The sequence below is a fragment of the Cavia porcellus genome, unplaced genomic scaffold (genome assembly GCF_034190915.1).
Source record: "Cavia porcellus strain 051 isolate PalLab524CR breed Dunkin Hartley unplaced genomic scaffold, mCavPor4.1 scaffold_43, whole genome shotgun sequence".
In the NCBI taxonomy this organism is placed as follows: Eukaryota; Metazoa; Chordata; class Mammalia; order Rodentia; family Caviidae; genus Cavia; species Cavia porcellus.
Genome location: NW_026947526.1, coordinates 630,514 through 647,405, shown reverse-complemented (window position 1 = coordinate 647,405; position 16,892 = coordinate 630,514). Strand labels below are relative to the sequence as shown.

The following is a 16,892-nucleotide window of genomic DNA, read 5'->3' as shown; positions in this document are numbered from 1 at the left end:
CAATCCATTGTGCCAATTTGTGTCTTTTGGTAGGAGAATTGAGACTATGTACATTACTGGTTCTTACTGAAAGATATTGAATTATTACTATCATTTTATAAGTTTCCTTTGTTGATTTTCATTTTTTAAATTTTTATTTTAAAGAAAATAAGAGTGGTACAAATTTTCAAACTAAGATTGTCAGAGAGTATTTCTGTCTTCAAAATAGTCATTCATATTACAAGATATAGAAGTGAAAAATTAATGAAAAAATACAAGCATCAAGCTTTCTTTTAAATTAACTGATTGCAATTAGTGGTATAACTATCTTACCTATTTTTTGTGCATATATTTTTTCTTTTACATTTCATCTAAACTCCTTTTTGTCATCCCAGTTTCTTTCTTTGAACAATTTCTTTACATTTTGCAATATCTATCATAAATTTTGGATTATTTACTTTTCAAGCTTCTTACATTAAGAAGATAATACAGAATTTCCACATGAGAGACTGATTTATTTCTTTTAGGAGTATGAACTCATGTTCTATCCATTTACATTTAAAAGTATCCAATTTGCCCTAATTGATAGCTGAATAGTACTCCATCATATAAAAATACCACTATAGAAACCTCTGGGGAGATATCTTTTAAAACTATTATTAGAGGTCTCATTTGACCCAGATATTCCCCTTCTAGGTGTCTCCTCATCAGAGTTAAAAACTTATTACCACAGTGACATATGTGCACCTGAGTTAATAGCAGCCTGATTTGTAATTGCTGAATCTTGCAAACAAATCAAATGCTCATCAACATAGAAAGATGTGGTATTTTTACATAATTAAGCACACTCATCCATAAAGAATGAGAAACTTGAATCTTATATAGGTAAATGCATTGCAAGGTGGGACCATATTCATAAGTGAAAAGAAATCAGACATCACAGTGTAAACATCGCATTGCCTGTCTTGTGTTAGAAAATGGAATTATAAATAAGGTCTAAAATTCACTATAATATTATGAAATGGGAAGAAATTTTGCAAAGAGGAGAAAAGACCTAGGGCAGAGGAGAGGGAAAAAATGGAAAGAAAATGGCCAAAAAATGCAAATCAGTTATACAACTAGTGTCTTTTAGCTGACTGAAAAGTCAAGTTTGAGTTAATATCAATTACAGAAATTTTAGTGCCTATATGTTGTATTCTGAACAAGCTAAAATTTCTATAGATATCTGTAACTACAAGATAAAAATATGTGATTTGTTAACTGTTGTTCTAATATTTTGTTATGAAATTTTCATTTTTCTAGAAACTTACAAAAATAAATTTCAGTATAATATTGTAATTTACAGTAAGTTTTAAAGTTAATTTTTTATTTGGAGTGTTTGTTTTTCCTGAGTGGTATTACATATCACAACTTTGTTTTATGATTTTGTAAAGGCAATTTGAATGAATTTTACCCACAGAAATTAGGATTAAAAATTGAAAGTGATTTTCCATATTAAATCATTTTTCATTGTAGTGTAACAGTAGACTGAAGGAAACTTAAGCTTGTTTCCAGTTATTCACCATCTAATGATTATGCTACTCTAATAGTTCTTGGAAGATATAGCTCTATTTTCTTCATGTTTGGATATGGAGAAGGTAGAAACTGAAAGTCATCAGTGTCACACATAGTAATTTTTTGTATTTGTGAGAATAGTTCTTAATGAACATTCAGGCAGAAACAAAAACATGAATGCCATCAATTTTATGGTTGAAGGATAACCCACATGTGGATATACCAATAATACTTTTTGCTCAGCATTTAAGCAATGACACACTTTTAAATAATTTCTAAATATTGGTTACCACTATAAGTTATAGAGGAAGTCAGATTGCATGATTATGTGTAAAGGAAGAGTGTCAACACTCTTAGTTTATTTCCTAATGACAGAAATCATATGAATTTATTTTGAAAATTTCAGAATCAATTAAACTATTTTTAGACAAGTTGTATGATATTTGACAGTTGCATTACCAACTGTCAAAATTTGAGGCCTTTGTGTTTGGATATAGAGATGTAATTTTTCCATGTCCTCATCAGTAAATGTTATCTCTGTAAGTTTTATACCAGCCATACAAATTAGCACAAAATGAATAAAATTGAAATTGTTTTCTTAAATTGATGAAGGACTTTGATAGTGCTTCATCACTTGTTTTCTTAAATTGAGTACTTTGATAAAAGTACACACTTTCTATTCTTTAAAACATTTGCAGAAATTTCAAGAAAGGGAATTCTTAGGAAGTGGATTTGTCCCCTTCTAACTCAGAGAAAGACAAGGAAAAATAAGAATTGCAAATAATGGCTAAAAAAGAGTGGTATTGCTTTGGCAATATAAAAATGTCTTATAATGACATTGTATTGATGGTTATAATGTTTTTATGGGAATGTACCAATTAAAAATGGAAATTTTGTTTTTCATGGTTGAAATTGTTGTTGAAAGGAATATTTAAAATAAATTTGTTAGAATTTCAACAAATCTACTTAGAAAATATTAAAAATATTACAAATATTATATAAGACTATATATAAAAGCTTGAATGAAGCAGAAATGCAGAGCTGATATGAAATATCTATAGAACACATTATGATTCCCATTATGATTGAATAAAAGGAGAGAAATGACACAGCAGGGGATGAACAGCAAGGACAATGCAGGCCCCAGGGCCTCAGTGCACCTGCTCCTGATTGGGGATACTGGAAAGTCTGGTCCTGGGCATCCTGGTCACTCTGAATGCTCTAATGTGCTTCTCAGTACTCGGTTGAGCATTTCCTGGTTCCACTGAGCATGATCTGTTGATTCTGATCCCTTCAGAAGTTGACTCAGACAGATGGCTTCTCACAATGTTTCTAAATTCTTACCAGAGCTTACCAGGTTCCCTGAGTCTTCTAGGGATCTGGTCCTGATGGCCACAGCAGGACCATATTTAGGAAAAGTGTTCAGAAAAAAATTTAACTCAAGTGTCCCATTGAATTTTACATAGATGAGAACGTATTATCCCATTTAAACTAGTATGTCTAATGAGACACAGCAGAGGTAAGGACGGGCGTATGAGAGAGGAGTGTCTGGGGGTATTATACTAAAAAGGAGCCTCATATTCTAAGAGGAAAATAATTTTCCCCTTCGACTAAATAGATTCACTCTCTGTCCCCAGCGCCCCCCGCTGGTGCTCAGTGCCTCTGCAGGGAGGTTTGTGTCTGGACTAACTCTGATGTCCCCTCACTGTTTCACCCAGTAATACAGGGCTCTGTCTTCAGGGTGCTCAACTGCAGATACAGGGTATTATTGTCATTGTCTCTGGAAATGATGAACTGGCCTTTCACAGAGCCTGGGTAGTTTATGTTACTACTTTTCTGGCTAATTACCCAAGCCACTGTAGTCCCTTTCCTGGACCCAGGCTTATCCAGTTCATCCAGTAGTCACTGAAGTTGAATCCAGGAGATAAGCCAGAGAGTCTCAGTGATTTTTCAGGCTGCACTAAACCTCTGCCATACTCCACCAGCTGCACCTCACACTGGACATCTGCAAACACAGAGACACCTTGTTTAGGAAACTGTCACATTTTACTGACACATTATACTGCTACTGCAAAGAAACAAACAACTTACAAACAAGAACACATAATGCCAAAGAGTACAATTTGACTGAAAGGCCCTGGAACATTAGGGAACACCTTGGAAGAATGTACATACTGAGCTGGACTGGATAGAAGCAGGGGACTAATACATCATTCTCCTGTGCAGGAATAGGTGCATTTCTAGGGGAAACCAGGATCTCCCCAAAGGGAAGGAAAGACCCAAAGCTCTTCAAACTGCTGAGCTTGAAAATGGGAGCTTGAAAAGAATGAGTCAAAACCACTACTTTCTCTTTATAAATTAATTATTTTGGGGACTTTCTATGCTGAGAGAAAGCAGACCCACACACTGGGAGACACAAAGCCAGGCACAGAAGGAAAGGTACTTCAGGACGTCTCTGCTATGTAGAAGATTAAGTAGCTGGTCTCAAAGAAAAAGAAAGAAACAATTGTTGACTCAGACCAGGATGTGTGGGGCTGATGGGAAAGGTGGAGATTGATCCCCAGGAAGAGAGTCCCAGCAGACAGAGGGAATGACTCCTGCTGTGTTTTCACACAAATGGCTTGGTACAGGTTACAGTAACGTACCATTATAACCTTGAATAGACAGAGGTAAGGCTAGCAATATTTTCATTACATATCATGATCAGTGTTAGATAAGACAGGTAATTTAAATGCCCTGGGTTCATCAATACACAGTTGACAAATGTAACAAAATATCCCAAAGGCACTAATTAACATATAAAATCATTTCATATTGTTTAAAGATGAGCTTTGAGGCAGCCCATTGTTCTACCATCTTCTGTCTTTCTAAGTCAGAAACATTACTTCCTTTCAATTAACATTGCCTACTTTTTAAAATAATGAGAGTAACAGGCTTGATAGTGTTGCTCAGGGATAGAGCCTGTGTCCTACATGCACAAAGTCCAGAACCTGTTAAAAGATGTGCAAAGTGTGGGGGGAGGGGGACTTACATTTGTAGACACACAGGTGAATTGTGCTACACAAAAAAGCCAAACACCTTCCATGTTTTACCCTTCATCTGCAATACTCACCTACACAATTATAACTAATTCACAAGCCCACTTACAGGCAAAAATCCCAGAGATGGTCTTTCCAGGGATCAAAGTTCCTCCTGCCAGGTCAACCAGCCTTAGCATTATCACCAATCTACACAACTAATTTGCTGTACGCACTCAAGTTCTATACAATATTCTTATTCCAGTCACCACTTGTCCTTGTCTAAAAAACATTTGTCAAGTCACTTACAAACTGTCATTTTTGTACATAACCTTATATCAGAGACACTTACCTCCTCTATATTTACCAGTCCATGAACTTCAATGACACACTACAGATGAAGACCAACAAACAGATTTACCAACACTTCTACATCATAAAATGTACCTGCTTCTGCCTCAACCATTCACAGTCCCAATGTTCCGTTATTCCCTTTACTCTTTGTCATCTTTTACCTTTGATTCCAATCTTTGCTGTCATACTTTAGACAGTCTCTCCCAGAGCATGAAAGTAATCATTGTTCTCCCACTGTTCAGTATGATTTTAATGTAATATTATGTTTACTAGAGAAAATCTCAACTGTTTGATTAAGGAGAGAAACAGAGTGCGTGAGAGAGAGATACAGAGAGAGACAGAGACAGAGAGAGAATGTAACAGAGAGACTGTATGTTGAGGAGAGAAATAGTGAGAAGCTATCAGTAGTATCCTAGAAGGAGAATGAGTAGAATTCTAGGAGAAGAGAGAGTATGGTTGAGGGATTTATTTTAGGCAGTATTAGATGATAAAGCCAAAGAGTGGTGAGAGGTGGGAGAGTGATGATTGTCCTGGTTTTGGTTCAAACAAGCTTTTTACATCTGATTTTATCTGAGGGCTTAGGAGTCCTATCTCCTCCACTCGATGGTACCTTCTCACTACTAGTCATATTATTACTTATACCATCCTCTCTTTTGAAATTTTTAAAGATTTATCCAATCCAGGATAGGGGTCTTCACTATTAGAGTGCTCCTTGTCCTGGCTGAGATCCCTGGCACCAGCTTTCAGGTGGGCCTATCAAACATAATCCCTGCAATAGCCCTTACCATAATGCTGCTCACCAGCAAAAGGTGGTCTAAAATGATCACAGTCCTTGTTCACCCAGAAAACAAACAGACAAAAAAAAAATGGAATTGATAGATTCTGCCAGATTGGAGCTTCCTAACTCTAATAGGACTTCGCCCTGGACCATGAGAAATGACTTATCTCTCTAAAAGTAATTTCTGTTAATTAATAAAGGGTTTTTGACCACATAAAATTCACCAAATAATCATGGCAACAGCTCAGCACAAATAAGTATCCAATGCAATACCTTATCACATTCTTCTTCTTCCCTCAACTTCCACTAAACATTTCTGTTTTCCATTTTGCACATGCAGATGCAACCTCATATCAGCTGTTGAGATACCATTTTGCACACCTCCCAATCTATTCCCCCAGCCAGACCTGATAAAATTTCTTCCATTTCTTTGTTCTTGGCAGAGGAATCACGCATTCTTTCAGCAGCCCTCTCGTGCTATCAATAAAGACCTTCTTATCTCTTTACCTCTTTGTCTCTTAACTGCACTGGAAAAACTGAACACAGCCTACCTTTTTCATGAGACATTTGGAATGGGATAGATAAGAGTGTGGGATTCTATTTGAAGATGGAGAAAAATGTTTAAAAGTATGACTAATCTTTCTTTCTACTCCATACAACACTGGTCCATTTTCCATGATGGAATTTTCTAAAAGTATTAATTGATTTTGGGGTGTAGTCTTCATACACAACTTATAGAGTTGTTTTCCAGGTCCTCATAGAATCCTAATTTGGAGTCAATTTTTAGAGTCAATATAGTTCCATTTCACACAACTCTTGGCTTTTTAAAATCAGAATTGTCCACAGCTGTACAGAAATACTGGTCCTTCCCCAAGACTGAGATATTCTGCCTCATCCTCTCAGATTCTTGCTCCTGGAGCCTCGTGATTTCATAATGAACCAAGTTTCCAAATCTGCTGGCAGAATCCAGTGTTTGAAAAATCACATCCAAAGTCTCAACTCACCTTTCACTACCAGACTGGAAACAGGAGACAGACATTTGGAGCTCCTTACAGATCAAGGGCTTCTGAAACTTTGTACCTGTCCTCATCCCCACTTGCCCCTCATGAGTGCTGAATGTGAAGTGGTGAGGAAGGGCCTTCTCTGCACATCCATTGCAACTACTTTTGGAAATGTCCATCAGATGGTACTAGTGAACATCACAAATGTGACCATGTGCTGTGTTCCACTCCCTCCATTGTTTGCCTCATAAGCCAAGATAGAATAAGGCAACTGATTTTGGTAATGTATGTGAAAATTTTATCTATTTCTCTTCAAAATGGTGTTGTGTGATTTAAAATTATAAACAAATTGTGGCATAAATTGCATTTTTAAATGTGACATCCAATCAGATATGGTTGTGTATTTCTTTATCCCAGAATTTGAGAGGCTGAGGCTACACAACTGCTGAGACTTTGAGGCCAATATGTACTACATAGTGAGTCTAAGGAAGTACATAGTGAGAATCTCTCTCTAAAAAATACTCAGCAACATAAGTAACTACTAAGATCCACATACATTAGATTCTCTAACAAAAGAAAATTTTTCAAAATGCTGATCAGGAGTAATACACATACAAACACAGAATATGAACTGGGAAGCAACAGTTTAGAGCAGGTAGATATCAAATAAAAATAAGACAATAAATGAGCTGTATCTTAAAAATATGGTATAATCTCTCAAAGTCCATTATCAGTGGTTCCAAGAGCGTCACCTGATCTGTCAGATCCTTAAAAGCTGACTTCATAGGGCTCTGTACAGCAAAGGCTTATCAATGTCACTTGACTCATACTTGCTAGCATCTTCCCGCTACAGCCCAGACATGCAAGTGTATTTACTTTAAATTTGATGCTTTGGTGTGTTTATTTTACATCCTGGTGCTATCAGTATGCCTCCATGGTAGTGACAGTGTATGTGTTCCCTTCATATCTCATAGACAGTGCATGTGCTTTAGATAACTTGGCTCCATTTTATGTGCATACATAGATTTTCCTTTCCACTGTTATTATTCATCTTTCATTTTATGTTGTTTAGTAAGAGTTTCCAGCAAGAAAAGAAAGAGGTATTCGACTTCTAAATTAGATTTTGTAATTTGATCCTCCTTTACATGCACCTGAATCAACCAAGATGAAGCCTAGGCCACTTTGTTGATTTCTTTCCAGACATAGCACTGTCTTCACTGAATTTCCCTCTCAGTTTGGTATTATTTCTATCATTGCTTATTTATTTAATTTTGGTATAGATTCTTGGTATCATTCCCATTCTTCTTATATATGTACTGAGATATCCACAAGTGCATGTGAAGGGATTTCTCCCTGATTCCTAATATGGAGGGAGAAATGGAGGCTAAGGGGAATAAAAGGAATCAACATATGATAAGAGCATATCCTGACTTTCTGAAATAAAAGTAAGCATTATGTACTCACAACATGTACCAATACAACATTTTAAATTTGGTAACCCAAACTAAATAGCCAGTTAAAATAGGTAATAGGAATAAAGGAGATAAAAGTTATTCAAATGGGGATAGGGTCAAGATATGTGGGTGGGGTTGAAAGTAATTAACATATTTCATGTTCATGTATCAGTTCCCCACTTAGAATGCAATCATTGTGCAATGCAGGTATGCACTTTAAAAAAACCTAAAAAAAAATCTTTCCTGCAACACATTCCACATATACTTGTTAAAAATATGTTTTTTGTGAATATTCTTTGCAGATCTACTCATATCTGTAAACATCAGTCAGCTTATGATGTGATGTCTAACAACCTTATTTTACTGTCTATTTTCTAGGTGCCTTCCTCACAGAATTACCATTTTAAAACATGCCATGATTTTTCTACAACCCTTTTTTTCTCACCTCAAATCTGTTAATCTGAAGTTGACATATGTTGGGCTCTGATATGGAAAGGTAGAGTCTAGTTTATTTCATTAGGAAAGGAGTGAGCCAGCTTGTTATGGAAAGCAATAAAAGCTGAAGACAGTGGGGAACTAAGTCATACTAGTAGGAATTCCTATGGGGATACACAATATGCTAGGACTTTGGCCAGGAATGAATGTTTCTCAACCAACATTAATACAGCCCCTCCACTTTAAAGAGAGGCACCACCACATCCTGAGCTTCTGAATATTGAGGAGATAAAATACAATGAGTTTCTTCTATGAAATAGAATACAGCTCAGCCCCTCCTAAAGATTTTGAAGAAATTATAATGAAAAATAACTGTAACCTTCTAAGGTCTCAATTGACTGCAAATACCATGTAAAGGAATTGGGCCTAATTAACAACTGGTCAATATTTTACCTTCCAGAAATGCCCTTGAGAGGGATCCACTAAACTACCTAGCAATTCCTGGGCCTTGTTTACCTGTAAATAAATGTAAATTGAGGGGCTGAATGGCAATCTAGGCAGGATCCTTCCTGAACACCAATGAGCTCTTTTCAATGAAACTTTCCTAACTTCCTTCTTTGGTTGACAACTTCATTCTTTTGTGTTTTGCAGAACCACAAACCTGGGGCACACTGTAGGACACATACGGTTATAGTTAGTTTCTCTTAATGACTTTGTTGCCATGGAATGGTTCTATCATATTCCAGGATCTTATGAATGGCTATGAAAGAATTGCCAAGTGTACACACAGTAGAAATAAGCAGCTGCCTTTACGGGTATTCAAAAAAAATTGTGTTCAGACAAGACCATGCTACCATAGCATAATAAACTAACTGAAAAAGGCCTGGAGGTGACAGAAAAGTACAATATGTGGTCTCTGCAATAAAAATTAATGACAGCAGCAATGAGAAAAAAGAATGAGTTTGGCTTTCTGAATTTACAGACAATTAACAGACAGGTCCTGAGGAAATTTTCCAGGCTTCCCTGGCTGAAATCAGAGTTGTCCATGATTCATTCTGAGTACTTGCCTGGAATGGACAGTGTCCCTCTCACAAATTGAACAATTCATTTTGTTCATAAATGATAGAAACAGAGATCAATGCACACATTTAGCCTCAGTATGCTGATGTCAAAGAAGTGCAGGTGGTTTGTAGTTCATTTAGAGGTGGATTCAGAGGGCAGAACCTTCTTTGGTGCCTTGATTCTCAGAGAGGTGAGGCCTGTATTCACAGGACTTTAGGAAGTGTCAGGAGTTGCATTTCCTCATACAGAAAAAACACATGGATACTCATAGCACACTGCTGCATGGCCCATGGAAAACTACTTCCCCTTAAGGCTGGATTGGGTCTGGGTGAAGAGCTAACTAATTTTTGATTGTTAATATGCAAATAACTCAAGTTGCCTGTGGTAAATATGGGTAAGTCTGTGGCTAGATCACTCGACAGCCATCACTCTCTTCTGCAGAATCATCCAAAGCACAGTTTCTTACCATGGACTGGACATGCAGAATCCTCTTCTTGGTGACAGCTGTGAAATGTAAGGTCATTTCAAGTGCTAGGGCTGAGGAAGAGACCAGAGCTTGTCAGGGGACACTGACTCCAACTTCTGTTCTCCCTCCACAGGTTCTGAAGTTGAAATGCATTTGGTACAGCCTGGGGCTAATCTGAGAAAGCCCTGGGCCTCAGTGAAGGTCTCCTGTAAGGTTTCAGGCTACACCTTCACAGACTGCCTCATACAGTGGGTGCTACAGAGACCAGGGTAAGATCCTGGAGTGTATGGGATGGATTCATCCAGAGGATGGAGAAACTGGATAAGCTCAGAAGTTCCAGGGCACTGGCATGCTCATCTCAGTCATGTCCTCCAGCACAGCCTTAGCTCAGGAGCTGAGCAGCCTGAGAGTCAAGGACAAGGCCATGTATTGCTGGGCAAGACACACAGTGTGGGGACATCAGGCCAGAATAAACTTCCCTGCAGGGAAACTCAGGAACAGCAGGGGTCGCATGAGAGCAGCAGCTATACTCTTTACCACTTGTATTCTACCCACACCCTGTCTTTAGCTACCATGCCAGTAAGCCAGAGCCTGGGCATAATCCAGAAGGAAAGAGCTGCCTGACACGCTCATGACCTTTCAGGAAATTTCCACCAGAACAGGCTTCTAGTTCAGTTTTCGTTCATTTCCATCCATTTCCAAAAATGGCAGGTGCCGTTTACAATGGTATTTTCAAGATATTGAATGCAAATTCGAAAAAGTGAACAAATATGAATTCAGTTTAAGTTCACTTATTTAAACAGGCACCAATACACAGAAACATTAACAAATACATAGAGATGTTTCATATCCCACACCAATTTTCTCTACTATTGGCAACTCATATTGGTAGGCTCCTCTTCCTTCATATAAATCACCAATCATGACATTTAATTAAGTCACAATTTTTAAATCTTTTTTATTTTAAAGAGTTTAAGACAAAAGAGGATGTAACAAAGCAGATCAGAACAATGTAAGCAACACTGTATTTCACCACAACTCACAATTAACAGTAACTACCATAATGTAACTCACAATTTTTAACTGAGTCTCTTTTTAATTAAAAAAAATGTTATTTTGTTTTGTCCACTAAAAGTTTATTTCAATCAGATTGTAAAGGTTTAATGTAGATTATGTCAAAAGAGTAATTTAATTCTACACTTTAAAATAATAAGTGTATTTACTTAGAATTGAATGTTCTACCATACTCCATAGCTTTTGTTTATTTTTATTAGCATGTACCTTGTATACAGTATATATATTGTGGATATATGTGTATATTGTGCATATACAGTACTCATATTGTGGATGGAGAATTGGCTGATCATGCTCATGTATATTCAAGTCATTGTTTTGGAGTACATACATTTGTGCATAACTACTTTGAGGGAAGCAATTGAAAATTAGAGCACAAGCTTCTGAACAGAACTTTGAAAAACTATTGCAAATCAGAAGCTATTCTGTTGACAGTCCCCAAAAGTATAAGTAAATTATCTGAGTAATACATTATTAAACAAGATATGTAGATGGCAAATAGTCATGTGAATGCCAAATTGCTATTACTTTAATTATGGAAACCCCAATTAAACATCAAGAAACCACCAAATGCTTTGCTTGGTGAATCCAGTCCTCACAAGAAGTTACCAGCTTGCTAACCTGCTGAGCTGTTGAAACTCGCACTCCTTGCTGGTTGGAGCTTGAGAAGGCAGAATCACAGAGAAGATACTGTGATGCAAAACCAGACCTCATCAGAAAGCACACCCCAGTGAAGAACATGCTTCAGGTGTTTATCTGACAGATTGAAAAAGGGACAAAAAGAAAGATGGGAGAGATTGGTGGATGAATACTGAGGACTGTTCTGTGGAACAAGAAGCTCTTGTTGGTTTTTCAAATTAGGATCAGTATAAGTGACAGTACTGCACTGTGAATTTCACAAAGCTAGCAGAACAGAGTCGGGATGATTTTATCATAAAAGTGAAAAGTGCTTCTCTAGATTTAGACTCAGCATGAGGTTAACATGTATTGACAAATCACATGTTATCACTAAGGTAGGTATAAACTGCATGATTTTAGGTTCCATCTAAAGTAAATTAAAACAAATAAAATAAAAAAAGTTATATTAGAAAAACATGAGCATGAAATGATTTATTTCTGCTTAACTCCTATGTGCCCATTAGTGCAAAGAAAAGTGTCATTCAGTACATGAAATAATAAATATGGTATAAAAGTATAATAAAATACTCTTGATAATGATTTAAAAAATATGTCCATTCCACACCCTGAAATGGCCACATAGTTTCTTGCACTCAAATTTTTGGTTTTATTAATTTTCTAATTTCTAATTTTTCTAATTTTAAAAAAGTTCTTTTGCTCATTCAGTCATCTTCCTTCTCTTGACATTGTGCTTTCACTTGAAGAATTAAGATCACTGTTACTGTCTGAATACAGTTACACACAGATTATACAGAACTCTGCTCCCTGAATGTATTTTCTCTGTTCAAAGCTTTTAGCTCCTCTTCCAGTACACCCCAGTGTTTGTGTGGAGACTTCTTTCACAGGCTCTGAAAGTGGCAGATTGTCCATATTTTGAAGCATGTCACAAAGGACCAGATGACAAAACCAATGTGTTGTGAGGACTTTACCTGGGAGAAGGCAGCGGTCCTCTTCTTTTGGAGATGCACTTATGAGGAGAGGTCATTTCTAGCTCATGCACTGGTCAATTTGAATAGAATCCATTTGGAGTGAATGCTCCTCACTGTGATGTCTGCAGTGCACTGTCAGTGCTGAATGAAAGACAAGGCTATGCTCTTTCTTGTGGGCCTCACCTCTCAGGCCTGAATAACACCAGTGCCCTCAGTCCACATACATTAGCTATGACCTCTACCTTGCTTCACATGCTGTCACCTGCCCTAAGATTTGATGCAAATTTTTCTCAGATATGAGCTATCTGTGAACAAGATCCTGTTAAAATGTTGGCATGCACAAGGTCACATCACAATACTAACTTGTAGGTAGAAACCTTGGAGAAGATATCAATATGAATTCTGACTAACATGGATGACATAGGTCCATGCAGGCGGGCCAAGATAGAGACCACAGCTCCAGCAGGAACAGCACCTTCCTAAAGGGATTCTCAAGAAATTAATATTCAAGACACAGAATGCTGGGATGATAGAAGCCAAACAGAAAATCTTAGGGTTTACATTATCATCATATACAGCACTTCTCCATGTAAAGCCACAAAACAGAGAACAGATCTTCCAGGGCTGAATTCCACATGAGCAGTGCCACATTCAGCAGCTCCTACCACCCAGTGCCAGGTGTGAGGATCCAGTGTTGTCCTGGCTCAGCCACTTTTACAGCCACCAAGACACACATACAATTCACCCTAGGTGCTGGCAGAAGAAATCTCAGTTTCCAGCACCTTGGGAGTACAGATCTCCATCCTACAGGTAACATGGAGATACTGTTCAACATTCTCTGTCTAATGGCAGCTCCCTTGTTGTTCCAGGGTGCCTACTTGTTTGTGGGAACCAGGATATGGGAAAGGAAAACCTCACCATGCCTCCCCTTGTCCTCAGGTGTGCTGTCTGACCTGACACTTTGATAATCAGGAGCCAGCTTGGTGAAGCCTAAGGAGACCCTGTCCTTCACCTGCACTGTTACTGGGGGCTCTACCTGTAGTAGTGACTACTGGAGTTGGATCTGTCAATCCTGGGAAAGCTGTACAGTGGATGGGTTACTGCATAGTGAACACATAATACAATGCAGGTTGCCAGGGCCACACTTCAATCACAGTTGACACAGCCAACAAATTCTCCCTGCAGATGAATTCTGTGACCTCTGAGGACAGGGCTGTGTATTACTGTGCAAGACAGAGGGAAGAGAGTGCAGTGAGAGTCCATGCATAAACCTCTATGCAGTTTCATATGTGACCTGCAGGTGGAACCCATGTGCACTGATCTCAGGGCTCAATGCCAGAGATAAATGGAAGCCCATATATCCCTAGGTAGATGCCACTATCCATCAGACACAAGGGTGACACTAACTGCCCTTCCTCTCTCTTTCACCAACACTGTCTCAAATCTGTCACTTAGGTATTTGCAGGAATCGCCCTCACCTTTTTTTACTCTTGATTCCTAAGGAGCCCATTTTCTCTCAACTGGGAAAAGAATTTCCCTGCACCCTGGACCTGCTTTATGCTGGGCTCCCCCAGAGAACCCGTCATGCTACACCTTCACTTGGAAATGCAGTCAGTGCTGCACACAGACCCCATGTGCATACCCTTGCCTGCTTCAAGGAGTTTCTCAACTGGCCCAAGTTGCTTCTTGTCACTGCCACTCCTTCCCAGGCAAAACCCAACACTGCATAAAAAGAACATTGTTTCAACTCAGTGCCAGCCAATTCCATGCATATGAAACCCCGGTGGTTTGTTTTTGAATATATTTTGAATAAAGAGACTTTGAACTTGCACTTTTCTTTTTTTTTAATATTATTTAAAGAGATTTTTAAAAAGTGAAACAGGAAAAAGGGTGGAAATAATACAGGATTTCAAAAAAATAAACAGTAAGAAATCACTGGTTGATATATTACACACTGTCATCTTAGAAATAATTGTTTAAGTTACAAAATTAAAGCATACAAAGTGGTCATTCAAACAATGAGACTGTGAACAGTTCTGCTCAATGACCCAAAAAAGTTAGTAATATGGTTATCTGTCTTACACATTTAAAAATACATGCAGTTATAACCTTTAGAGTACCTTCTTTCCCTCTCTTTTTTACAATAGCAATACACATTTTGGGTTGTATTACTCTAACATTTTTTATTACTTTTTACACTTGAGACACAATGTGATATTTATAAATGTGATTCTTATCTACTTCACTTACCAGGCTACTCTCAAGTTGCATCCATTTACCTATGAAGGCCTCAAGATCATGCTTTTTATAGCTGAGTAATATTCCATTGTATAAAAATACTACATCTTTTTATCAACTCTGCAGGCGATGAGAAATTTGGTTGTTTCAAAAATTTAGCTAATACAGGTTGTGATGCTATAAATATGTCATTATGACATGATATTTTCAGTTTTTCTGGGAAAATACCTAGAAAGAGAATAGCTGTATTGAATAAAACTTTCAATCCTGGTCTTATGAGAAATCTCCATATTGATTTCCATAGTGGCTGCACCAGTCTATACTCCCACCAAATGTTGAGAAGTGTTACTTTTCCCCCACAGCCTCACCAACACTTGATATTAGTTGATTTCTTGCTGTCAGCTATTGTTGCCAGAGATGAAATTTCAATGCTGTTTTAATTTGCATTATTCAAATGACCAGTGATTTCTTCATGTACTTATTTGCCATTTGTATATCTTCATCTGAGAACTGTGTATTCATCTCAGATGCCCATTTTTGGATTAGGGAGGGTTTAATGTTTTTCAATACTTTACATATTCTGGATATGATTCCTTTGTCTGAGGGTGTGCTGGATAAAATTTTTTCCCATTCTGTGGGTTTTATTTCACTCTGTTCATGATTTCTTTTGAAGTGCAAAACTTTTTAATGTTATGCAATACCAGCTGTTGATTCAAGTGTTTCCCATGTATTTCACATTTTGTTCATGAATTCTCTGACTACTCCATATGGCTCTAAGTTTTCTCCCTATCTTGTCTTTCAGTAGCTTTAATGTTTCTGTTTTAATATTAAATCATTGATCCATTTAGATTTTAGATTTTTGCATTGTGATAGGCATGCATCTAATTTCAGTCTGCGACATGTGAACAACCAATTTTTCCAACACCATTTATATATATATATATATATATATATATATATATATATATATTTATTTTGTCTTTTTCATTTTTATCAGTACCAGGGATCGAGCTCACGACTGCCTGCTTGCAAGGCAGGCACTTATGCTGCTGAGCTAAATCCCCAGCCCTCCTCCAACACCATTTATTAAAGAGGCTATCCTTCTTCCAGTGAACATGCTTAGCCCCTTTGTCATATATCAGATGGTTGAGTGTCTTTGTAGTTGTGTTTGCACCTTCTAATCTGTTCCATTGATCCTCTGGTCTGTTTCTTCACCAATGTCATGCTGATTTTATCACTTTGGTTTTTAGTATAGTTTCAAGTCACAAATTGAAATGTCTCCTGAATTACCTTTGTTGCCAATATTTGCCTTTGGTATTCTAGGTTTTTTTCTGTTTCCAAATGAATTTTAGGAATATTTTCTCTGGATCTGTGAGATATGTTAATGATATCTTGACTGAGATTGTGTTAAATCTGCATAAGAGTTTTGGGAGTACGGCCATTTTCACAATGTTGGTATTTTTCTAGCCAATAGCAAGCAATCTCCTTCCCTTTTCTAGTATCTTCTTTAATCTCCTTTTTCAGTGCAGTATAATTTTCAGCATATAGATCTTTTCTTTCTTAGTTGGATTGTCTCTCAAGTAATTCATTTTTTAGATGAAGTTGTGAAGGGACATATTTCCATAATTTTTCTTTCAGTGAGACTTTGTTTTTTACAGTAATGCTATTGATTTTTGAACATCGACTTTGTATCCAGCTACAGTGCTGAATTTGTTTATTATCTCTAGTAGTCTTTTAATGGAGTTTATTTGGTATTCTATTAGAGTATCATGTCATCTAAGATAGTGATAATTTAACTTCTTCCTTTCATATCTTTATTCCTTTTATTTGTCTCTAATTTCTGATTGTCCTGGCAAGTGTTTTCAGAACTATA

At 37.2% G+C, this 16,892-nt stretch overlaps 1 long non-coding RNA gene across 1 annotated transcript in view; it reads left to right on the top strand.

The window, feature by feature from the left end:
* The window catches only part of LOC134474927 (uncharacterized), a 36,880-nt gene extending 24,613 nt beyond the window's left edge, over window positions 1-12,267 (top strand). Inside the window, exon 5 of the long non-coding RNA XR_010045860.1 lies at window positions 10,234-12,267. This is a non-coding gene — a long non-coding RNA (uncharacterized LOC134474927). The remainder of the gene's footprint in view (window positions 1-10,233) is intronic.
* The last annotated feature ends 4,625 nt before the right edge of the window (window positions 12,268-16,892 follow it).